The sequence below is a fragment of the Diplotaxodon limnothrissa genome, linkage group LG4 (assembly GCF_057381915.1).
Source record: "Diplotaxodon limnothrissa isolate DT_005_m linkage group LG4, D_limnothrissa_male_GT1.1, whole genome shotgun sequence".
NCBI classification, from domain to species: domain Eukaryota; kingdom Metazoa; phylum Chordata; class Actinopteri; order Cichliformes; family Cichlidae; genus Diplotaxodon; species Diplotaxodon limnothrissa.
The window spans coordinates 14052287-14078030 of NC_140599.1; positions in this window are offsets into that span (position 1 = coordinate 14052287).

Genomic DNA, 25744 nt, shown 5'->3' on the forward strand with positions numbered 1-25744 from the left:
GTAGGAGACTCACACCCGGGCGCGAGAAACGAGCAGAGAGCCAAGCTGGGCGTGCACGCACCGCGGTGTTTAATGGATCACAAAGCAGACGGCATAAAGAGAGAGAAATTAATGCACAGTGTGTCGGTCCGTATTATTTTTGGCAATAATCCCAACACAGAGGACTATACCGGCAAAAAGGAAATACTGGTGGTGGTGGGGGACGGGGGTGCCTATATCTTCTATATTGTTCTTTAGAGTAAAAAATAAATGTAAAAAAAAATGCTGGAACGTGCTGGGAGTAAAAGGAAGCAAGTTTTGGTTTTTGACTTTATCGTGAAACATGGACAAAGACAAAGGAAGATAAGACAAAAAGTGAAAGAACATTTTAGATTTTCTCATAGTCGGACCCTCCAGGGTCATCGAAAATAAAATGGAAACACTGCAGAGTATAAAATGTACTTAAAGAAAAACTGATATGTTACATATTTGAAGTTATATTTAGTTTAATTCAGTTCAATTCAATTTTATTTATATAGCACCAAGTCACAACAACAGTTGCCTCAAGGCGCTTTATATTGTAAGGTAAAGACCCTATAATAACACAGAGAAAACAGAAAACCCCACTGTCACTCTGTGAGCAAGCGCTTTGGTGGGAAGGAAAAACTCCCGTTTAACAGGAAGAAACCTCCAGCAGAACCAGGCTCAGGGAGGGGCGGCCATCTGTTGGGACCGGCTGGGGGTGAGGGGAGGAAGACAGGACAAAAAAAAAAACACACACACACACACACACAGTGGAAGAGAGCCAGTGATAAATTATAAGTAATGATTAAATGCAGAGGGGTGTAAAAACACATCAGTGGATCAGAGGAAGTTCACAGCAGCCTAGGCCAAAATTAGTGAGGAGTGGAAATTCTATTTTACAACAGCCATCTTGGAATTTGCCATCTATCCATCAGTGAGAGCAACATAACCTACAGAGTTTTCATATCACCAAAGTTCAAAGCACTGTTATGCAGGGCATTAAGCTTGAATCTTACATCAGGCATATCATCCAACAGTGACAAAATTGACACAACACTTGCAAACAAAATGGTTAATGCCACAATAAACATGTCCATAATTATAATTATATTTAATATTTTTGTTCAGCATGTTTATCACAGTTCATCCTGTATTCATTCAGGCAACCGGCGCCTCCACAATTTGATTTGACAATCAATTTAAACTCCTTTAAACTCCCATATTGCTTGAATGATCAATCACAATTACATTGACTATATTTAATTAAGAGCATCCAAGGCTGACGGAGTCAGAGAACTAGAGATGGAGGAGCAAAGTGAAAGAAACAGGATGTAGGATGGATACTAGGAAAGTGCTTTACTGTTCATTTGACTCCTGGGCAGCCATGGGCCCTGAACAAAGCTTTTCTGTCCATAAAACATATCTTTGAGAATAACCGACACCACGATCGGGAGAGATTTAAAACTTCCTTCTTAAATCAAATCTTTCAAATCAAATCTTTCTGACTGAAGGAGAATTTGACCAATTGAAATCAGCAGCAGAAGGTCCTTCAGAAACACCAATGAAAATTCATCAATGCATTTGTGGTATAGAACTAATGCAGATAAATAATATCACACATTAACACCTTAACACTCACAATAAGATCGTCAAACAGATTCACCTCTTTGACGATCTTGTTTGCAGAGACACAAAGGAAGTGGACATTAGCCTCCACTGTGACTGCTATAACCCAATTAAATATCCCCTATGATGCGCTCACTCCTGTTGTAGATATAGAAATCCAAAAGGCGCATTGTTGTACACGCCGATTACCAACAAGCAGAACTAAACCCAGCTTACACAGGCAAGTCACATGATGCCCTCTTTGTCAAATCGCGTGTGGAAGAGCTACATTTATAAAAAAAAAATATAATAATGATAAATAAATCAAACACAGGAACTGACACAAAAGGTAAAGAGCTGGTGGGAAAACAAAGAAAGGGTTTAACATCAAGTCTGCAGGGTGAAGTCTGATTTATGCTCTCAAGCTCTCTTTGTTGTGGTTCTCTTTTGTTAAAGCAGACAGTGTCTTTCAATACCTCCAGAAATGAGGGGATTTTGAGCTTCAAGCCCACTGGTGACACATGATAATAAGTGATAATGGTTGTTTAATGGACTGGTAACATGTGAAAAAGGTGGCAGGGAAAGACCAAGAGCTTTTTAAACTTTAAACTCTAAAAAAAAGCAGATGCTTAACACTTCAGCTTGGGTCAACTTGGGAATCGAGAAAGTCTTTCATCGTAAAATATAGAAGCGCAAGCATTCTAGTGGCAACATTATGTAAAATAATTAGCATCTGTGCGCAGAGAGAAAGTAGTTTGGGGGATTGTTTTGTTTTGTGTGTCTGTGTATTACATAATGGCTAAGTACACTGGCAGGTCAACAATCTGACATAATCTTTTTAATCTTTGTGTGTATCTTTGTATTTACTTAGCCTGATTATTCTGCAGTTGGTTGTTCACTTTATAAGTACACCAGTGGGTTTCACTGAGTTTTTAAACAGTATCAATATTCAGCTTTTGCTGCTTTTTGGGGCAAAAAGCTTGAAGTCGAGCACGACAATGCAGTAAATTATATCAAATTTGACCGTCTTTACTCTAAAACAGACACTGATGCAGAGCAAAGATGCACACAGCTTTTATCGTCTGTGTGCTGCAGTAAACATAGCGACTGGCTCGTCACGTTTCAAAATCCAAAAATGCAGTGCTGGGTGAATCAGACCAGATGTGACACTTAAAGCCACCCCACACCACAAATCTTCCTCCCCCTGCTTTAAAAATCTCTGAACTCAGTTTCTTGAATTCCTAGTTAGGGTGCCAAAAGCCTAAAAACTGGAGCCAGGAAAGGACAAGTACTGGCCGTTTCTGCAGACGTCTTCAGCTGACAATGATCTTTGTGGTTTTGAAAACCTTTTGGCAAGACCTTTTATGATCACACTGCAAGTAATACAGGTTTAAATATATATATATATATTGAACAGTTCTGCGTTAGAGAATCAAATCAAATCAAATCACTTTTATTGTCACATCACATGTGCAGGCACACTGGCACAGCACATGCGAGTGAAATTCTTGTGTGCGAGCCCCACAAGCAACAGAGATGTGCAAACACAACAACACAAACGAGCAAAATACAAGAATGGCCAACCTGAAACTAATAAATATATGTACAATATATAATAGTGTATGCATTTCTGGATGTGTATACTAAATATTTTCCTACGTGTGTGTGTGTGTGTGTGTGTGTGTGTGTGTGTGTGTGTGTGTGTGTGTGTGTGTGTGTATACACATTTTTACAAATTAAATAGTAAAAAAAAATAAAAATAATAATAATAATAATAGAGCTGCTTTATGTAGTGCAAAGATCACCTAGGAGCATCAGTTATACTGGAAAATAATGTATAAATGCTGGGCTCGTGTACAGTACGGGAGCCAGCTGCCAAACCTTTTCATCGCTAAGCTGATCAAAGTTATAAATTGTCAAAAGGTTGATGTTCTCCTCTGTGGCTTGTGGTGTTTGAGCCATTACCCTGAAAGCCAATTAAGGAGTTTTTGAAGATGTGAAACTAAAGGGACAATGGGTTTTCTTAAATGTCCCTTTTGGCTCTCCTCATCAATATTGTGAAAATGCTAATTACCCAGGTTTTAATTAGCCACAAGCTCAGCTGAATCACTCTTTACCATCATCTGCATGTGCAACAGGAGACGTGAGCGTGAGTGTGTGTGTCCATTCTCATTCTCAGCTGTGAGAAAAAGTGACTAGTATGCAGACAGCTCAAGCTCTTCAAGCTCATCCCCCTCCCAACACCTGTCTTTCCTTCCCACCCGTCCGTCTCCCTCCCCAGGCTTTCGTACATGCAAACTTGGAATTCTGTCTTCATTACTCTATGCTTGGCTCCTATGAGAGTTTTGCTAATGCGGGCTCCACTCTGACGCCCTGCTCAGCTGTGTGTACGAGGCCTGGATAACCTGTGTTTCCCTCTCTCGTCAACTAACTGCTTTTTCTCTACCGACCCCCCTCCAGGAGTTTGTTCTTCCTCAAAGGAGAACCGTAGCTGATAATATCAGCTTGTTTCTGTTTTTATTACACAACAAAATCAACTCTGAGTCGAAATACCTGCAAGTACACAACACGTGGTTACAAATTCCGCAAGGGAGACAAATAATAGACTATCCTACATCTTTGGGGATTAAAACATCTCTTCACAAACTGCAATTCATTTGCCAACGCTCCAAATCAATAGGAGCGCGTGTGCTTCCCAAAGATAATCAATACTCCTTTGTCAGGTTGACATCTGCAACTCCCCCACCCCACCCCACCCCCCATCCAATCCCATCTCATCATCCACCATCCTCCACTCCGACTCCCACACTTTCATCATCCGGCCTTTTCCTACCGGTTTCCTCATCTCGTGTCATTTCTTGTTCCTGCTAAGTTGGACTTTTGAAGCGCTGCGGTGAGATTGAAGCCACTGCAAACACAAAACAATGTTTTTTTTCTGTCTCAAAAAGCTTTCCAGTTTGAAAAAGTGAAAATGTTTGACGTCAAATCGTGCTTTACAATTGGTGACGTTAAGTAAATAAGGCGTTTAGAAGCAATATATCAAACTGGGTCATTTAGAAAATTCATGTTTGACTACTTTTCCACTGAAAGCAAGAGTGCATTACATTACGCAACTGTGAAAAGGGTCAGAGTGAGCAGTGAAAGGGAAAATGGCAGGATTTTCAAAGAAAGCCAAGTTTCCTCATCTTTGCTCTGCTGGTGTCTATTCGTTAGACCTGCTGGTATATGTGAGGTCTGTTCCTCTGTTCCTGAGCAGCTATGAGGCACTTCTATACTGTGCGTGAGTGAATATTGCACAAAGCAACTAAAATATACATATTCTTGATGTATTATTGAAATCAAACTGAGTGGAGTAAACAGAGGCATGAAAAAATGTAAAGCAGGGATGGTTGAAAGAGAAAAGGATGAGCTTTTTTAATACCCCATGTCTGTCTGCGTGCCAAAGTAATCATTCTAATTAGGGTACGGGAGAGGAAAAAATATCTGTGCATTCATAAATACACCAAGAAAAGAAAGAGGAAGCAGTTACATAACTCACACGCATACACCCACCCACAGAGTCTGCAGCAGGATCACAGCCAGATTTAGAGGGAAATTTGTCCTTCACAGATGTTGACATGAGAACGATACCTGTGTCTATGTGTGTGTGTCTGTGTACATGCGTGTGTTTCAACAGTTAGGACTGTTCACTTGCTCATGAAGCTCATTCAGTGACATTAAAGTCTTCTAAGGTTGAACTCAGTGTTAAAATACTTACAGACAATCAGTATGTTTCACTCCGAAATGTTTCAGTCTCATGTTATCAATATTCAGTGTTTATGACTTGAAGGATGCAGCTCATTTGCTAATAGTTTTGCTTCATGGGTAAAGAGCAACACCTGAAACCTGAAGTTTGCGGATGGAGTTTCTAGTGCCTCCAACCTTGAAAGAGGCCACATGGTCTGGTACACGCGTCTAAGGAGCTTGGAAAGAAAAGCATCTGGACTTCTTTAAGTTGCTTGAAGACGTTTCACCTCTCATCCGAGAAGCTTCTTCAGTTCTAGGGTCAAATGGTGGAGAGTCCCAGATGAAGGTAAAAGGGAGTCCGCCCTGCTACTAATGCAGTGTGCCTAAAAAAGTGGCCAGGGAGTGTATATCATAGAGATAACCAGTGGCTGGTTGAGAAATGAATCTTGGGGTTCATTCACAAACATTACAGAGTCTTTAGACTTTGATTAGTGCGGTGTCTGAGGCGGTGATTATTTAGTGAGTTTCCACTTGTCTTGAGACACAGACAGACAACGAATGGCTTGTATGTAAATGTCAATACATAAAAGAAAGATGCAAGCATGACTCACTAATGTATTAGTTATTGAGGTTACATATTTTTTTAAAACATTTAAATTCATCCTTCTTATGCAATCCTGCCTCCTTGGTTTATCTTCCTCTTCATTAAATTTGGATTCTGTGTCATAACACCTAAAACCAATCCTATCTGTGTTCAGGCATTTGAATAGAAAAAGACCTGATGAAACTGATGTGGGAATGCCTTCAAGAAGTGGATCTGATTCGTGCTCTACGGCTGGAGTGTGATTACATTTGTCTGCACCCTGTCTGATTTTATCTATGCACACACACGCACACACACACATGCATACACACTCTCTCTCTCTCTCTCTCTCTCTCTCTCTCTCTCTCTCTCACACACACACACACACACACACATACACATAGACAAGAGCTGACTACCTGCTAACCTCTTGAAATGTAAAGCTCATTTTCGATACAAAGACCTGCAGGTTGCTGCCCACATATACACCCCTACTGGTAGACTTCAAACTGATCCAGAGAGAGACAGAGAGGCTCAGAGTGAAACAGGGGAGAGACTGAACAGAGAGGAATAGAGGTAATCAAAGAGAAAGAAAGATGGAGTGGGACACACACACACACACACACACACACACACACACACACACATGCGCGCACATAGGAAGAGTGAGAGAGAGCAGTGCACAAACGCTGACACTGAGAGAGTGAGAGACAATGATGTGTCATAGCTGCAGTAATGACAGAAACATCAGGATTATAATCTGCTGTTGTATAACAGCATCTGGCAGCCTTCTGGGTAATATTATATTAACACATACATGAACAATCATACAAAGCAGCAACCCTTTAAATACTGACTATTCCATCCTTTGGCCTCTTGTTAGAAAAGCCCTTTCTCTCATTGACTGTATAACAAAACATGTTTGGATTTTTTTGCCCTTATTCTAAAAAAGACACGATTTGCCCAAACCTGTTCACATGGCGAATGAAAGACATTTGTTGTCTAACTGCAACCACATCTGCATTTTTTAAAGTTTATTTTGTTGATGCAACTCAACCCACACAAACTCTTGGCTATCTGGTTTATGTGCAACACAGAGCTGACCGTGACAGACAAGAGGCCATGTGTCAAATGTGCAGTGTCTACAGAACATGTGTCTTAGTTATAAACCCTAGCTAAGACAGATACGGTGCCGTGCAAAAGACAAAAGAGCCACCCATATGGCTTTAGTTTTTGTTTCCAAGCAGCCAGACGTTGTTGGAAGTTATTAAAAGTGGTCTTGAGCGATTGTTCTCCGGGCTTTCTTGAGGTCTCTCAAGGTTTTTCTATGAATATTTAAATCATAAAAAAATCCATAACTCAGAGAATGAGTGAGTCTTGTGTCTATACATAACAGACAACTTAGCAAAGAACCAATTTTAAATTGTATCTTTCTCCACTTTGTTAGTAGCAGCCTGTTAAAAAACACATAATTTCCTTAGTCAAAAAATGACACAGTCTGACAGGCATAAAATAGTATTTTTGCATCAACAACGTGCTATTAGTCAAAAAATCTGGCATATCTCAGCATTGTTTGCAGTGTGTTCTTAAGGAAACCAGACAAGTTGAGGACAGAAAAGTATCTGCCTGTAGGAAAAAGTCCATCAAACACCCAACACAGGACCTGAGAGATGCATCTGGCCCTCCAGTTGATCTATCTACTGTTCACTGAAGCCTCATCAGAAATGATCTCAGTGGAAGAGTGTCTGTCAACAAGTCATTCTTAAGAGAGAAAAGGCTGATGTTTGCCAAATACACAAGAACTGGACTGAAAATCAGTGGCAACAGGTTGGATAGATGATGAATCCAAATCCAATTGGGAATCTTGCCCAAACCGATTGAATTATGAACACAGCCCAGAACCTCAACATAACTGGAGCAGTGTGGGATCATCTTGACAGAGAAAAGAAAAGTCAGCCAAAATCCAAAGAAGAGCTTTGGATGTCCTTCAAGAAGCCTGGAGAACCATTCCTGAAGACTACTTAATGAAATGACAAGAAAGCTGCCTAAGAGAGTTCAGACTGTGCTGAAGATTAAAGATGGCCATGCCAAATACTGACTTTGAAACTTGTTAGATTAATACAGACTCTGTTTTTGCCTTTTATGCTCCATTTCCATTTGTTTGCTCACATTTCAATGAATCACTACAACTACTGTCTTAATAATATTTGCATATCCAGTTTCTGAAAAACAATGATAAATTTGGAATAGGACCTAATTGTGATCACCAGGATGATATTTGTAGAACTTTAATTATTACCCTATTAAATTCTAAATATTGTCATATCCATACTAAAGGTCTTAGTTTACATTGTGTCCCAGTTATAACGACACAATGTAAATATAGTGGTTTTGTTGAACTATCAAACCTGCACTGTGTGTCTTTGTCATTGTACCTGTATATACACCTCCAGAACCATGGTTCCTTGTCGCTGGGCCACTGGGCTGTTGAGCTGTTGTCCAGCTGTCCTGATTACTGTGATGTGATGACTTAAGAGGCAAAGACAACTTTCCTTGTCCCCCAGTCCCCCTGAGCTGCTTTCACAATGACTGGATGGCTAATGACTTTGAAATACCCTCTTGCATCTATTTTATGAGAATCTATTTTTTAAAGACTGACTAACTGGAAACAACAGTGCCATCATGGTCCACATAGATGGTGATGAACCGCGTAAGGCAACAAGGAAATCATTGGATAAAGTCTTCAAATCTAGGGACATTTCTCTGCCAATGAAATGAAGGCTTATACACTGTTAGAGTTTCTCCAAGATAACCTATAGTTGTGAAAGTTGGACAATAAAGAAACAGGACAGTCGCTGAATCAGTGCTTTTGAAGTGTAATACTGGAGACGCATTTTACCAATAATATGCACAGCCAAAAGGGCTAAAAGAACAGTTTTGGAAGACAAATAAAGAAGTTAAGAAAAGGACATTATGATTGGAAAAACAGAAGGAAAAAGGCGCTGAGGAAGACCGGCAATACGTTGGTGTAACACCATTATAACAACGTTAGGAAGGACTTTTCCCAGACTTTCCATCACTAAACCTGAACCCTAACTGATTTAATGAGGCTTTCGCAGTTTCATTGTACCAGAACAAACACAACTAAACTTTAATTACATCATGTCACTGGACTGGCTCTAGATCACTGACACTCACAGAAAGTCCAGTTAGATTAAGTCAGATATACTGACACACAAACCCAAGTCCATTTGACTTGTGTCCAGTGTCTGACTCAGGTAAGTTAGTTTGTTTTAGTCATTATTAATGAGTCCTTTTATTTTAAACATCTTGTAAGGGACATAAGAAGGGACAGCTGAATGACAGATGAAGCTTCCAGGGCATCCAACAGTTAATTTCTCACAAAATGCTCGTGCTCTTTGGAATTCTCTTTATTTAGCTATGGTCCAGATCCAGATTTTAAAATACTCCTACAGCGTTTGGCTGTTCACATTAGGGAAAACAAAGCTAAACTAAACTGGGACATGAACAAAGTCAGTAGAAGACGGGGAACAATTAATTTTCCTGAACGTTCACTTATTGAAATTCTGTCAGTCACAGCTCCAGTTCCAAAATAAAACTCCCCGTTTGACTTTAGGATTAATTGGATTGCATATTTGGGAAAGAACACACCACTGTTACATCACACTGGTAAAAACGGTTGAAAGCTGTGTCACAGTTTATAAAACGCTTACATAATGAAAAAAACTAAAAATCACGTATTTTTTTTTATATTTTTCCCTTAAAATCCCTTAAAATAATATTTAAACAGTAAAATAACATCTAAATAATTAATTAAAGAAAATAATAAACTTGGAGTTAGTGTCAGACATTGACTCTAAAGGTGAACTGTAATGAATATCTAAATAAAAGTTGAATTCAGACACTCAATGTGCAGGAAACAGCTTGTGAGGGGAGAAAAAAAACGTAAATCAAAAGGTCCAGAGTTTCGGCTGCACTGGGAACAGAAATGAATCCACAGAAGAACGAAATGTGACAGGAATTATCTTTTCAAAATGATGTGTGATGTTTCTTTTTTGGGAGCCCACATATGGAGCTAACACGGATCCTTTTAAAATTATCTGTTGAATTCTATTTTTATTTGTTTTGTCACTTTTTTTAAGTGATGCTAGCTTTTGTCTTTAATATGGTATTTCCCCAGGTAACAGCTTTTAATCTAAGATACCACGGAGTACAGGCTATTGAACTAAAGTGTTGTTTACAATCACTTTTGTATTGAAATGCATTTCAGGATTCTGTATGCCTCTCTTTAGTGATGCCGAGGGAAATATGGGACCTATGAGAGAATTATTTTTCACTTATGCCCACAAGTTTTTGGACAGTAACACATTTGTCAACCACAGTGATTTTAAACCAAACAATCAGCATATGACTGAAGTTCAGACTTACAGTTCTTATTCAAGGTTTTTACAAAAAACAGATAAAAGTCATTTTGATACGCACTCCTCCATTTTCAGAAGCTAAAAACTAATTGGACGAGCTAAGATCATTTCAAATCTAAGGACTGTTGTATAATACTGGGATGAAAATCTCTTTGTGCCTAAAAAGGACAGTTAAAAGCTAGAAAATACAAATCTCAACTTCAGATATTTTGTCTGCTTCATTTGTCAGGAAATAATGAGGGAACAGGCCTCAGCTGGCCATGAAACTGCTTGTCAGTCAACTGTCCAATTAATTTTGAGCCTCTGAAAATGCTGGGCTGTGTATAAAAATATAAAAAGTTCATGCAACACTTTACTTTTTTCAAATTTACTGTGGTGGTGACTCAAAACTACCAAAAGTGTGTCTTTATTACTGACAAATTAATTGACCTAACTATAATAACAGTTTTAATGCCCAGTAGTGTCAGATCTAGAAAACTTTACATGGAGGGGGCAAAGGAGGAGCAAGAGGTCTAGGCAGACCTATAAGTATGTGAAAATCCCCTAAATGTAAATGGAGTCAACAAAACATCCACAAAAAACACTTTAAATCTATTTATTGAATCATCATCTCTTCTAAGAAACCAAAGACAATTTTCAGGTATAAATGTGAAAAAAAAAAGTTTTAACACAGGTGATTTTTTTTACAAGCTTGAAAGTAGAAAAACTTCACTCACACCCTGCAGTACTCACTGGCAAATCAATAACAATCTTGCATGGGCAAAAGGTATTTTAGGTTGAGGGGGCAGCTGGGAGGGCAAGAATCCCCCCCTTGCTCCCTGTAGATCCACCCCTGATGCCCAGTTTCTGTAGTAATGACTACTACAACAACAACAACAACAACAACAACAACAAACTTTATTTATATAGCACATTTAAAAACCAGGGGTGCATCAAAGTGCTTAACATACAAAAGAGTAAGATGAAGTAACAAGGAGGATGAAGGCTATGGCAAAGTACCAACATGGTAGCATGTTAAAGTAGTTAAGAATAGACTGAAGATAGAAATAAGCATTAAACTAACTAACAAACAATCATTAACTGGTAGAAAAAGTGAGGCTAAATAGGTGGGTTTTTAACTGCGATTTGAAGGATTGAATGGAATCAGACTCACGGATAGCAATGGGGAGGTTACTCCATAGATTGGGTGGAGCCAAGGCAAATGCTCGGTCACCTCTAGTCTTCAGCCAGGATCTCGGCTGTGCCAAAAGTGACTGGGAAGATGATCTTAATACTCTAGCAGGGGTGTATAATCTAAGTAGCTCAATCAGGTAGCTCGGAGCTATATTGTTAATAATTCAGAAGGTGAGCAGCAGGATTTTGGATTGAATGCGAAACTTAACAGGAAGCCAATGCACTACTAACTCCTTCCAGCCCTCATTTAACACAATTCATGAAGCATTATGGGATGCTGTTTTAGGTCCAGATTATTTAAAAATAAGTGGCTTCAAAAGGATAGAGAAAAAGGCAACAAGTGAGGTGAACTTGATTTGAGGTTTTACTCTTTTACTCCTGTACTTTCTGTCTGTCTTTTAAAATCCATCACTGCGTTTTTCTGCTAGACTTTCCTCTCCATTGACTGCATCTGAAACAGTTGTCAGATGAGTCTGCACTGCCTGTCACATTAGGAGCTCCCGCAGAGAGGTAGACATAACGTGAGACAAAGACGGTAAATAACGGAGTGGTTTTTTTAGAAGGTGTGCGAGCTGAAAAGAGACACACTATTACAAGTGAGACGGTGTAGGGAAAAATGAGCTGGGCATGACACAGAGATTTGAAAAAAAAGAGAGAAAGAGGGGGATGAGGAGACAGACAGGAAGTAGCAGACTTCCCGTGCTGAGTCACACAGATCTGCAAAGTCTCACTACACTTCCAGAAACTTCTGTGCAGCCCCATCACCATACTCAGCTGTGTAATGATATGCTTTTTTGCATTTGTTTGTTTGCGAGTGTGTGTGTGTGTGTGTGTGTGTGTGTGTGTGTGTGTGTGTGTGTGTGTGTGTGTGTGTGTGTATGTGTCTTAGTGCAGCTGTGCATTCCAATCAGAGAGATTTTACCCTCTTGCCACTTCTGAGGGCTCCACCAGCCTCCCCCTCCTTCACATTATCCACTAATACCCTCTGCTTCCCTACCATCTGGATAAGTCACTGATACCATCCACTACACAAGTGTGTTCATCTGTCTCCGAGCTCACGTCTAAGATTCACACTAAGAAGAATTAGCTGGTTTATATTAATTCTAACAGGAACCTGATTTAGAAGGAAAATTCAACAATCTTTGAGTTCAATTTCACGTTTCTGACTGCTCAGGTGATTGTTGCCATACTCTGCATCATATGTAATGACTCACAGCCAATACAGCCCAACATCCTAACCTGCAGAGGAAAATGATGCACATTGTCATTTATACAATTTGGTGAACATGCATCAAACTTGTGTTTACTTCAAAGGTACCTTCAGACTGCTGACATTTAGGACCAAACCATGAAACTTTTAGAATCAAAGTATACCTTTTAAATATTTCTCTTTTCAAGCAACTTGAAGATACCATTATATACAGTCCTCTGCAGAAGAACTGTAAGCCCAACACACTTATTTTCCTGGGACAATAGCTGCAGCAATTTATGGAAAAACGCAATAAAAACAGAGCTTGTGTGATTCTAAAAAGCCTGAAAGTCAATATTTGGTATGATCACCTTTATTCTTCACAGTCTGATCTCTCTTAGACAGCTTGCATGTCATTTCTTTAAGTAGTCTCCAGGAAAAGTTCTCCAGGCTTCTTGAAGGACATTCAAAGCTATTCTTTGGATGTTGGCTGCCTTTTGTTCTGTTCTCTGTCAAATCTGCTTCAATAATGTTGAGGTCAAGACTCTGGTGAAGGCCAACCCATGATTGATAGTCTTCCACTGTGTAATTTTCTATCCAGTGATTTAAAATCACTTTTTATTATAGGACTTCTATCTTCATTAAATTTGGGGGCCTGGTGACACAGATAAGGTGGCATTAAAAATAAATTTGTCCAAGAAGAATAGTATTGAGTTTGCTCACTGAACACAATGATGTAATCAGTAATGACTGTAGTATTAAATGCATTTTGAGTAATGGTCCTTTGTGGCTTTTTGATGCACTCTTATAATTTATGACGATCATCCTAAGATAAGGAAGAACAGGACCTTCAAATACCCTCTTGTGGCCATTGTGAATACAATACTGCAGAGACACTGCTGTAACAAGTGATCAAATTCAGTGATATACTTGTGACTGGTCCTTGTGCAAAGGAGTTAGAGACAAGAAAAGTGGTTGGATCCAGGATAATTGGGTTTAACCCTTGACTGTGTACAAATTTGTGCACTTCACGTGCTCTGTTTAAAGTTCTGAGCCTAAGGGGGTGAGCATATTTGTGCTACGATGGGAGCCAATAAACAGCCTAAAGGGATTCATTTGCCTTTGATCATTTCAAAGTTTGTTACATGCTACCTTTTGGAATAATTCTGTCTTTCATGCAGTGCTTTTGAAATTAGTTTTTTATTTTCTTCTTTTTAATCTGGATAAATGAGAAAGACACATAGCTATAACACAAATTACAGCTAGATGCCATTCACTGTTGGTTTATATACTCTGTGTACACTAGACTTTCAGCTTAGTTACGTCATCCTATTTTCTTTTTACAAAATGCACACACACACACACACACACACACACACACACACACACACACACACACACACACACACACACACACACACACTTTTCAAACCCAATAAATGTGGCTTATTAGATATAATTATCAAATATTATGCTTACGATATTCAGCATTTATGTGCACTGTGTGTATGTGTGTGTATGCGTGTGCACATGTCCACGTGTGTGTGCATTCGTTTATGTCCTTTGAGGATTGTGAGGTTAGAGGAATGGATCTCTAACAAGGTCTGTGGCTGCATCGCCTCCACAGAGTTGCCTTACTGCTCTTACTAATGAGACAGCGGCACACACGTACGCACGCACACGCACGCATGCATGCACAGACACACACACAGAAAAGCAGACTTTTAAAAGTCTGTGACCTGACATGGTGAATCACAATTTCATCCGATCTGCCTCCAAACAGCCCCGCTCACTAATCCGTTTCCTAGTTCCTGTGTGCGTGCGTGTGTTTGTGTGTGACAGAGCGAAAGTGTCTGTGAGGCCAAGAGGTCCTTGTCCTGCCAGCTTCTGGTGGCTAATCCTCCCCATTTTTCGCTCTCCCAGTGACACACTAAGGAGTCACACTCTATGTCTGTTTCCCCTTATTTTCTTGTTTTGTAGTTGTGTTTATGAGAATTTCTATGTCATTTTTTTTCTTTTTCAAAGGTTTTCTGTATTTGGTTTGTTGAGCCATGTGCATTTGTGATACACTGTGTGTGGCTATTTGCTGTAGAGTAAAACATGTGTTTATAACCAGTGTTGGTCAAGTTACTTGAAAAAAGTAATCAGTAACTAATTATTGATTACTTCCCCCAAAAGTAATCCCGTTACTTTACTGATTACTTATTTTCAAAAGTAATTATTTACTTAGTTACTTTTTAAAAACATGATTTACAACCTGAATAGGTGATAAAGCGATAGATCTTTCAGCCCAATTCTACTTTTTCTGCATAATCCATAATACAAAATGTAATCCAGTGGAAAAGTCTCTTTTTAAAACTTATTTTATTAGTTTTAATCTTTTAACTTTATGCATCAAGCAAAAATGTAATTATAGCAACATTCTCTGACTGGAAGAAATTTGTTTAACATTTAAACCTATTTTCTGCACATTCCAGCACATAAAATAGAATAGTTTTTGTGTTTACACTCAGTCTTTCAAATAGATGCAAGTAAAACACAGCAGAAAATAAATAAAATCAAAGACTCAGCGGTCCTGTTGCTCTATTTTCACCTGTAAAGCAGGAGTGGGGTAGGCGGAGGTGTGCTCTGGTGCAGGTGTGCCGTAGCGGTCAGTGGAAGACTCCGCGAGTTTCTCTGTGAATTTCCCATTACATCATAGCACACTCTGTGCTTGCTTGGAAGTTTAAGGGTTTTTCTTCCGCTGTAAAGAGAAGTTTTTCTTCCCACGCACAACGGACACTAATGTTTTTGTCACTTTTTACGGAATCAAACTCAAAGTAAGGTCAGTACTTCCACGCTTTAAACGCTGCACGCTCATACTCTCTCCGCACTCGATATATGATCCATTGTTGATCTGCACACAGCTGTTGCCACAAACGTAGCACTTGCTTACGTCACTGTCATGAGACATTCTCGCAAAAAAAATCACAGTTTTAGTAACGCAGTAACACAGCGTGCTTATAGAACAGTAATATAATTACCTTTTTTGCAATAGTAATCTCTTACTTTACTCGTTATTTGAAAAAGTAATCAGATTACAGTAACGCATTACTCTCTGTTTATAACATAGGCATTATTGTCCAGCAGTGTGATCAAATCTGAATATAGCCTTTGTGTGAGAACAAACTGATAATGACCTACATACACACACACATAGTCCTGTCCTACACAATATGTGATGCTGGATGTGCTGGATCGCCTGCCCAGACTATAATCACGTTGCATCCACCAATCGGAGTGCTGCTTCTAAGAACAGATGGCGTTGACTCTGTAAGCTGTTGGTATGATTTTGCCTTGAGCTCTGTTATGCTGTCTTTCTTAAGGAATATTATTGTGAGTCATCTACATTTCATTGTTGCAGTGATGCTGTCTGCAGAAAATGTAGCTCAGGGCCCTGCACGCTGTGTTAACTATGTTTGTGTTCACTATGAAAAACTAGTAAAAACTCTCTGAAGCTGATGATCTAACACAGTAAACATGAACCCTTGTGTCAAGTGAACACTCACTAAGGTTTTCTGCCCTTCTTTGGTTACTGCTGGCTGGCCTGTCAAATTCTCTCATGTAGTTTCATGATAGGTGATTTTCTTCTTCGTTAAGTATTTAATAGCGAGTCGAAGTCACGTACAGGTAATTTACATTAAACGTGACATGTGAAACAAACAGAAAAAGAGAAGGTAAAGTCGCATTTGCATGGGGATGATCAAAATTAAAAGAACTGGTAACATATTTATAATAAAAACATATGGATGTTAATATTGTCGGTTTATGTGACGATGTTCGTGTGAAACTTCGTTGAGATTCCCAGACATTTGGAAGAAATTTCACAAACTGACTTATTGCAACAGCCATGGACCCAACTTCGAGTCATACATGTTACATATTTTCACACATTAATTGTATTATTTTTAAATAAATGATAAATATGCTGCTTGGTTAGGCTTAGGCATTAAAAACTGCTAGATTAGATTCAGAAAAAGTTCATGGTTTGAGTTAAAATACAATGGCTGTCACCTTTTTTAAAAACTTTGTTTTGTTGGTTTTTCATGGTAATTCTTCCCTTCTTTCAAAGCAGTGAAGAAAAATATGTTTCCTATTTAAATACAGTGCTTACACATTTGTGTCTATGAACACGACCAAAGAGACTGATTTTTCTTGACTATTTCACAACTTCCCATAAGACTAGGCTGGATTCTCAGAATAGCACCAGCAGCAACGGCACAGCTCAGGTGATCACAGTCATTTAAAGAAAATCGACTGGAGCTCACAATACCGATTATTTCATCACTTATTTGTAAATCATTTACCCGATACACCCAACTTTACGTTTCCTCCACTTCTAAAATCCCACTTTAGCTCCCCTTTACTCACAGTAGGCATGGTTGCCTTGACATGAGTGTTCCCCATCGTCACTTCTCCGCTGGCCTGCACTGTGCTTATGATCTGACTACAATACAGTTGTGTTTCAGCATTTCAAGTTTCAACTCATTTTCACACACATACACCTTTAAAAAGTTGAGAGCACAATGGTTTTACACATTTTGGGGCTTAAATGGAGCAGTTTTTAGAAGCAGTGACATGCTGTTTTCTCACTAAGATTTAATCACTTAACAAATAATTTTTTATGGAGGCAGTTACTGAGGACACGCAGCTCTATCCTTGGGCGTCTGTCCAACTGAACCGGGTCTTCTCAGCAGTAGCATTAATCAAATGAACCAGACTTTGGTGGGTCAAAAGTGCTCAGGCATGGCAAACTTTACCTGGTGTGAGTAGACTTTTGTGGGACTGCTTTTGTATGATACATGAAAAGTTTAGCCTCTTGTTCAAAAGCTTTTTAAACCACCAACCTTTCTATTGCCCGAACACCAGCCACAGACCTACACTGCAAAATATTTGGTAAATATAAAGCAGACATAGACAAGCGTAGAAGGATGATATATCACCCCTGGCATCACTCTTCTTCAACCAGTTCCCACCTGCCCATGGCTTTGTGTGCATTTCCACTGTCATTTATGCTCTCGTCACTTTATAGGCTTGACTTGTAAACTGACCAACCAGCTGCTCACTCAGAAACTTTGTGCGTGCCTTTGAGATTTGTTTGTTTGTGTGTGTACAGCAAGCAAGAAAGAGCTGTTGTCAGTTGATTTATAGGCTTTCTGGGAAGCCGCACAGCGCAGCTGCTGTCATACTACAGATCAAAGGGGATTCCTAGACAGGCTGTAAGGAGGGGGGCAAAGGTGACATGCTGCATGGAGGCATGGAGATGGAAGGGCAGGGTTGATGCAGTGAGGAGAGATTAATGAAGTACTGATGTCAGCTGTTCTCTGCTGATTAGTTTGTGACCACTGTTTGCTTTCAGAGCCCATTGCAACTCCAAATTAATCCAACACATAAAGGATTAGGGTGCTTGAAACTTGGGCTGCCAATGTAATCAATATAATGGGAAATAAATGCAAGTAATCCTACTTACATCAGGGTTAAAATGTTTACATTTGACTGCTCCTTTACAGACATGCTGATTCAACTCTGTGATGTATGTTTGGATGTTTGTGGTGCTGTTGATTTGCAGTGCACATGTTACACTCAGAGGTGTTGGTTTATCTTTTACACATGCAGTCGATAATACTGCTGTTCTAATAGACTGTGTTACATTTAGCTGAGTGCCTAAGAAATTAGCAACTGATTGTATATATCTACTTGTGTGCATAATGTAGTGTCACTTTGCTTTCTGGGTTGCATTTTGTTTGCAGAAACAACCCATTGTTCCACTGATGATCATTAATCATCTAATGTAATCTGGAGAGTAATGCTGCTCTATCCTGCTGCTGGTTATGTAGCCCTTGTAATCCAATTGGTGTGTCACTCACTAACTCTGTGAAACAGCAGACGTCAATCCAGATGGCAGTAAAAATCACTCTAGGAATTATTGTGAATTATTTTCTTGATAATTGAAATTTATTTGATGGGAGAGTAAAAAATAAATAACCAAATCTCTCCTGGTAATTCCTAACATGAGCAGCAAACACCTCTTTTTCACTGACACAGTGCTGGGGATTGTGCTGGTGCAGAGCCAGTCCTGCCCGGCTGTCTTTTGAGAACCAGCTCACATTTCCAGAGGTCTGGGAATTAAATGTTTTGTAGTGTCACTAGCAGAAGCTGAGGTAATTTTCTTGGGATGAAAATAACAGGTTGAAAGATTGGACCCTGGCAACAACACTGAATTGGTGAAAAAAAACAACTTTTCTCAAAGTAAACATTAAACTCTGATCTATCTCAGCCTTCACATATAGTCGTCTGCAAGCTATTTTACAAGAGCATTTAAACTTTGGAGATCAGACTTTAGGAGATCAGATTCTATATTTACAAAATTCTGACCACAACACAAAACACAGCACCCACCACGCTGTTTACACACCCTAAATTATGACTAGATATAAAAATGATGTGTATAATGCCTTGGGCTTGTCTGGTAATCAGATCATCAAGACTATGATAAAAATCAGGGTACAAAATGTTCATTCATTCACAAAAAAAAGACAAGAAAATATGTGCAAAATATGACTGGACTATAAATCCACAGTTACATCACCTACTGGTTAGGGACTCCACATTTTCACTGTTCCAGTCTTTGCTGTAGCCAAATTGGTTTTTCTTGCCAAAAATTACTTAACACATTATGGTTTCTCTTGCATGTTAAAGTATCCCTGGGCAAGAACCTTGAGTTTGCCACAATGTATTCATGTGAATGCAAAGTGCTTAGGCATAGAAAAAAGTGCTTGTGTGAATAGACAAAAGAGGCTTATAGTAAGAAAGCTATGTAAGTATGTACAGTGGAACCCCGACTTACGAAATTAATTCATTCCCGTAAGTCTAAAATGTTCGTAAGTCGAAGCACCCATTGCGCCTTTTGAGTGAACAATAGGCTATAGGCTAATTGCTAACGGCAACAACAATACGTCTTTCAAGTGGAACAGCGAAGCACAAGTACGAAAGCCAAGGGTGTTGTCACATGATTCGGAAGGCATTGTGGGCATTCTAGGCATTCTAGGCTCAGCCGATCAGAGCCAGCGGATTACGTTACGCGAGCATTTTGCGGTAACACGGACAGAAATATTGCCGTTAAGTGCCTTCGTAACTTCAATTTTTCGTTAAATGGGGTATTCGTAAGTCGGGGTTCCACTGTAGTCCGTATGGATGACATGGTTTAGCACTAATTTATTAGCTAATGGTAGCAAGCTTGGTTAGCAAACTGCACTCATAGACTCTGTGGGTGCAACATACAGATGCACAGATTGTCTAATTACACTAAGTAATGGACCAACAAACGTTAATTTCGGGAAAAACATCAAGCCATAATGTTGGTCAGATAATCCATTACAGATGTTTCAAAAGCCTCTAATGGCACATGAAGACAACATGAAGAGGGCGAGTTTAATCAGGACAAACAGTAAAAGACACCTTGGAGGTGTAGCCTCTATTATGTGATGTGTCCCTAACTCAGTTATTCGATGAGCTATAAAGAAATTATACACCCTATTTAGAGTTGTTATGCTAGAGGTAACAATCTATAGAGGCCAAAACCATTTTGTTGTAGCAGGCTGTAAATGTGCGTTTTAAAGTTATAAAGTTGGGCATTTTAACATGGGCAAGTATGATGGCACGGCCTCTTGTGGCACCTAGAGGAACTGCAGTTGTTTCTACTTTCTTTGTTTCCACTTTTATTTTATTTGTTTTAGCGCCATGGGATGTTGGATGGAAAGACACATTTTTGGTATGTTTGTCATACTGCTCTGTATATGGATGTATTAAACATGAGTTTTATTTCTATTAATTATGGAAAGGTTGGAAAGGAAGACAAAGCAGGCAATGCTTTAGGCCGGGCCTGCCTTGTGATTTAGGAGTTCCCAAAGTGTTTTCTCAGTCAGATTGACTCCTCATGTTATCTGGAGTCAAGACCCCAAAACGGGGGAAGCCAGCTCAGCTCAACTCAAGGCACAAAAAAGCATTTTTTTATTCAGTCCACAATTTTAGTCTACTGTTTGAGATTTGAAAACATCAATATATTTGCATGCTAACAAACTAATAAACAGTTATTTAATGGTAAGATCTTTCCTAGTTTCTGGTACATAACCAGTTATTCTTACAAGAGAAAAATGATGTGTCTAATCCTGGAGAAACACAGTTTGGTGCAAAGAAGCACAAAGTTGAAACAGGCCAGAGGAGCAAAAATTTAAAATGTCAGTGCTCGACCTCAAACTGATTATCAAGGGCAGAGGGATAGCTATGACAAGGAGGAAGAAAGGCAGGAAGGGTATAGATGAAGAAGCTGAGTGTCAAGAAGACTGTTTAGAGGAGGGGTCGGCAACCCGTGGCACGCGTGGTTAACTGATGGCTCTACCATACCTGGACTGGCCATCGGGCATAACGGGCATTTGCTCGGTGGGTCGATGATTTTTTTTTTGTAACGGTATAAACAATGGAAGGTGGTGGATTGGCCAGATGCTGGCCGGTGTGTAAAGATAATAATAAAGGGGAGGCAAGAGGAGCAGAGACCCGAGGCGGCCGCCGGTCCGAGTGTCAGGTGAACTGAACTTCAGGTAAGAAGTTATGAGCTGCAGTCTATCTGGGTCAGATATAAACCAAGTTTAGGTGGAGTTTATTTTCGTTGTGCTGACTTTTTACAGTCAGTTACAATAACTCGTACTGCGTACTAGCTAGCATGACGGAGTTTCTATACAGCTGGGTGGGTGCTATGATGTTACTGATAGTGAACTTTATTTTATTCATGAGGTTAGTTATTAGAGTTTTCAACCGTCCCGTAAAAAACGGAATCGTCCCGCATTCAGAGAAAATATTACGGGTTTGGTATTGAGCTGAAAAGGAACACAGTTTGTCCCGTACTTCAGGTAGAACGGAAGAAGACACAAAGCTGGATTTATTCTGTCGTTACGCTGCACAGCTGCCTCTTCTTCTCTCGTTCGCTCCCCTCCCTCTCCTGTTGCTACTTCAATCATGAAACTGATCAATGATCAGCTGATTGATTTTCTCTCTCGTTTGTTTATCGCCCACTTTGCGCCTGTATAGGAATTTCTTTTACTTATGTATTAATCAAATTATTTTATTGTATGATACCTTGGTGCCACTGGATTTTAACATGTCTCACACTCATACAATAAGACAAATGGTGGGGGTCTAGTAAGGAAGTTGAGGAAAGCAGACAACTCCACAGGAAGAATCTTTTGTCTCTTCTCTTACTCTGGGAGGTAGCAAGGGAGTGTGAACCTTAAGGTATGAAACAGCTGTGTACTGCCTTTTGTTCCTGAAGAAGGTATTTAACTGAGAGCCATGTTAGGCTCAGGAGACTCTGCTGACCGTCTGCCCCACGGTCATGTAGGCTCTCCACAAGCTTGGTTGTCTGTTCTTTGTGTGTTTTAATTAAAGAATGTTAGCTACAGCTCACCGCTCGTCTGCAGGCTTTATTTAATGGAAAACTTCCACAACATGCCAGAAAGAGGAAACCAGCGGATGTCGCGCTAAACAAAGGCTGCACATTTAAGCTTGATCAGCTGTTGTTAGAATTTATTTAATATTAATTTCTAGTATCAGCTGATGTTTGCTGGAGTCACAGCTGTAAAAGCTGCTGGTCATTATGTTGGTTTGGTTATCTGGTGAGAGGGAAACATGAAGATGAAACCAGGAGATGTCCTTACTGAATCATCAGAGCTGAACAGGTGATGGAGAAACAGGTTTACCTTTTAGGTGACATGAATGAGTTGAAGGGAAGTTATGAACTGTTTCTGAGAGACAAATAACACCAGGATCCTTTTCTAAGTAGCTGACAGCTGGTAACTGTGCAGGGGCGGGTCTAGCAAAGTTTTGCCAGGGGGCCAGGTAGGGCATTAACAGGGAAAGGGGGGCACAAGGAAATACTTTCTTATTCTAATTTAAAATGTCTGGCTGTTATTAAATAATTATCTGAAGCTTACAACCAAAGTTTTTATCTGATGTAAAATGTATAGAAATCATAGATATACCAACAGGCTTTATGGCTTTAATACCTGGTGGGCCGGTCAAAATGCCCGGGCCGATTTTTTTGTCCCAGTCCAGCCCTGGGCACAACACACAGTGAATTAATCTGAGAAGGTGCATTAAAAAAATAAATCGCCGCAAATTAGCTCGCATAGACACATTAGTTGTGCCTCTTCTTAATGATGGTATCTTAGCTAACAACCCCAACTACCAGATTCAACTTGTAATTGGCTAAAAATAACTTAGCCTACTGGTGAGAGGGAAGTTGTTAGCTTTCCACATTCCGACACTTCAAAAGCTTCAGGAGCTTTCCGCTCAGCGCAGCATCAGCACCACGGAAATACACGGATACATCCATAGACTTGAGACAGAATTCACAATGCATTTTTGGGACTTTCAGGCATATGGTCCAATGTTTTCTTTTCTAATCAAACCAGAAAGCTTTAATGAGCAGCTAGATTTGTCTCGCATTAACTGGATGAGTTAATGCCAGTTAATGCGACATCAAAGCAGCTGGAATCCATAGATGTGCGTGTTCATGGAGCTGCATTTTTACATGCTGGACATCACTACCTGAGAAGTTTAACTGTCTTCAGAACATTGCAGAGGCCTTATTGACAGTATTTGGCTCTACATATCTGTGTGAGCAGATTTTCTCCCACACGAAGAGTGTCCTCAGGTAGCTGTCTGAATGCTGGACACTCGGAGACCTGTGTCTCTGAGTGGGAGACCAGAGATCATATTAACATGTGTATCTCTGTATTAACAAACATGCCATATTGGCCCAGTTTATTTTACTTATCATTGTTGTTAGGAGACCATAAATAGTATTTGTATTTTCTGTTGTGCAGTTCATTTGCTGTTATGGAGTTCTTGTTATGGATAAAAAGTCTTTTTTTTTTGTTTCAAAATAGCTGATAACTATTCGCTGATAGCTGCAAACATCTGCGAACAAATATAATTCTATAAATTTGTTCTATATAGTGTGTAACTGTTAATATAGAGCGTTATTAAATTTATTGCTAATGCAATCATATGGCACACTGACCTCTGAGGAAATTTTAGATGGCACTCATCATCAGAAAGGTTGCCTACCCCTGGTTTAGAGAGACTGTGGGATAACCTGCAGTCAGCAGGGAGGAGGAGGAAGGGACTGAGTGGTGGTGGGTGGTTTGAAAAGGGTAATACAGACAAGCCTGAGTAAGATAATGAAAACAAGACACTTACATAAATTAATTTAACTTAATAACGGTACAACATCAAATGAGATTTAATCACATGATGTGTGAGACAGCATCCAAACCGAGGGAACAGAAACTTGGGCATCTACAGAGGCAGAAGCAGCACTGCAGGACACCTAATGGTCAGGTCCAATTACCAGGAAAATACTCCTTCAGGCAGATCACGCTGTGGGTAAACATTGCTCTCTGACAGGTGTGTGTTTGTGTTCGCAAGTCAGTGAGAAAGAGAGAGTGTTAGTATGAAGTGTGTGTGTGTGTGTGTGTTTTCCTGTCTAGCTGTCTTTGTGAGGACTGTAATCTGCATTCTACTATACTTGTGAGAACCAACAGTCACTTGTGAGGACACACACACTGGTCCTCACAAATTTGAAGGCATTTTTGAGGCTTTTAGTGTCAGGGTTACAATTAGGTTATGGTTAGGTTTAGGGTAAGGGTCAGTGTTAGGCATTCATCTTTAATGGTTAGGGTTAGGGTAAGGGGCTAGGGAAAGCATTATGTCAATGAAGGTCCTCACTAAGATAGCGAAATGGGCTTGTGTGTGTGTGTGTGTGTGTGTTGGGTTTAACGCAGCAGCAGAAACTGTGGTTTCATACATTCATTGCGGTTTTAATTTATCGCTCATGTTCTTTCTTCCTGGCACCAAACTGTTAGCATAATTTCCTGAGACACATAAATGTGCTCCGTTAAATAAAGTGAAATGTGATTCAGACACGGGGCACAATTGTATTTCTCCAGCAGAGAGAAGTGTAGCAGTGCTAGAAACACACGTCTCCAATCCAGTCTGCGACTAATTACATCATTTATTTTTTGTTCACGGGAACATTTAGATTCCCATCACGGAACAAGTAGTGCTCTGTATTTATAACGCTGCCTGCCTTTGTTATATTATCTATGCCAAAAAAAAAAAAGTTATGTGTTGCTAATTCTCTTGACACCCTTTACTATTAGAATTAATGTTTTATAATTTCACTTTGCAGCTTTCAGTACTCTTAAGCTCCCATAAAGGTGTCAGAGGTGAGGGTAAAAATTCAAATATATAGCCACATTTTTCAAGACTATAAAGAGTTAAAGAAAATTATACATATAGATAAATGGAGTGTGTGCATTCCTGCATTTCAAACTGGACCTGAAGATACCTGAAGGTTTATAGTTGTTAAATCAAAGCAACCAAAGCAGCAGGTTGACTGTTTTGTCCTTTTTTGTCATCAGTCGAATAAGTACAAAGAACGAGGTCACAATCCTGGAAGATTAGCTAAATCGCTAAGTTGACATCATTCTAGACATACAAGTAGCAAATCTCATAAAGGGATCCTATTTAAATAGTTGATTGTGCTCCCATTTCCAAGCCGCTTTGCACCCCACCTCTACCTTTGCTCTTCCTTAACCCTTAAAAATCAGTGGCAAAAAGTCTCATGAATCCAAATGAAAGAATTTTTCTTTAAATTGTTGCCAATGTGTGTGGAGGAAGTCAGGAGAGAGGTACAACAGTAAAGTCCATCTGTAAAACACAGTTGGGGCTGCATTTCAGCAAGTGGTGTTGGGAATCTTTGCAAAACAGATGGAATTATGAATGCAGATTTTAATCCAATACCATCTGCAAAGCATCTGACTACCAAATGCTTTCAGCATGACAATGATTCAAAACAGACTACCATTGCAGTACTATATTATCTGGATAGAAAAACACACAATGGAATACCAGAGGTGTGGACTC